The sequence below is a fragment of the Bremia lactucae genome, linkage group LG6, assembly GCF_004359215.1.
Source record: "Bremia lactucae strain SF5 linkage group LG6, whole genome shotgun sequence".
In the NCBI taxonomy this organism is placed as follows: domain Eukaryota; phylum Oomycota; class Peronosporomycetes; order Peronosporales; family Peronosporaceae; genus Bremia; species Bremia lactucae.
In genome coordinates this window covers 6,476,167-6,477,259 of record NC_090615.1, presented here as the reverse complement: position 1 = coordinate 6,477,259, position 1,093 = coordinate 6,476,167, and positions in this window count along the sequence as shown.

Genomic DNA, 1,093 nt, shown 5'->3' with positions numbered 1-1,093 from the left:
TGGGCTTCCATGCCTCACGTGGGGTGATCCCTGTCCGTGTTGTGTTGACAACTCGAAGAGGGTAAATTGGGATGTCTACTCCCTTTCTTCACCGTGGGGAAGGGCTCGCATCTCTATCGAGATGCGGGATGCGATTGACGTTTTGCAATCGATCTTCAAGCGCCAGGGGCGCGTGGTTTCCGATGGGCCTTCTGAGCCATCGGATGGTTCTCGTCATGCTTACTGACGAGGCCCTCAACGTCAGCAACCAGCTGGGAACGAGGCTCCCAGCTGTCATGGGAAGGTGGATAACCACGCCAGCGAACAAGATAATTCGTTCGCTGCCCCTTCACACCATGGTGGTTCTGGATACGTTCCACTAGGAAACTCTGATTACCGTGGGAATCCACCAATGGTTGTGGTGGAGGGAAAATTAGAAACGAACCGTATGTCGGATCTAATGTCGAAGATCGACAAAATCGATCATTTTCTAAATTATATGGATAAGAAACTTGATCACGAGCACGGCAAGCGTCGCTCGTTGGAGCAGACGGTGCAGGCTTTCAATATCGAGCGGTTGGAAGACCGTTTAACTAGTGCGTACTCCATGTTTGAGTACGAACGGAAGTGTCATGCTGTTCGGGATGAGCTGTCGTCAGCTCATCGTAGTTTCGACGATGTTCGGAACCGGCATGAGAAACTTCAGGTTCAACATGAGAATCTGGTTCGCGATCACAAGAATCTTCTGGGGATTCTTAAAAAGGGTGGTCAAATCCGTCCTCGGAAGAAACTGCGTACTGATGGTACGGGCGGAGCCGACCAACGTAAAACGTAGGATGCGAACGCATCGTACGTGGCAATTCTATTGTGTACGCATTGCCATTACGATACAGTATACGGAATTACCCAATGAACTTTAATAGTAGTTTACTGCTACCCACATTAGTGACTTCACGCTTAGGTAAGTTTCCCGTAGATAGTAGTACTAGGTCATTAACTTCAAATGAAAGAACGTTTGCTCTTCCATCAATGTCTGCGTTCCGATTCTGACGGGCGACTGCGTTAGCAATGGAATCCTGTGCGAAACGGATTACTGATTCTCGAGTTAGCAGAA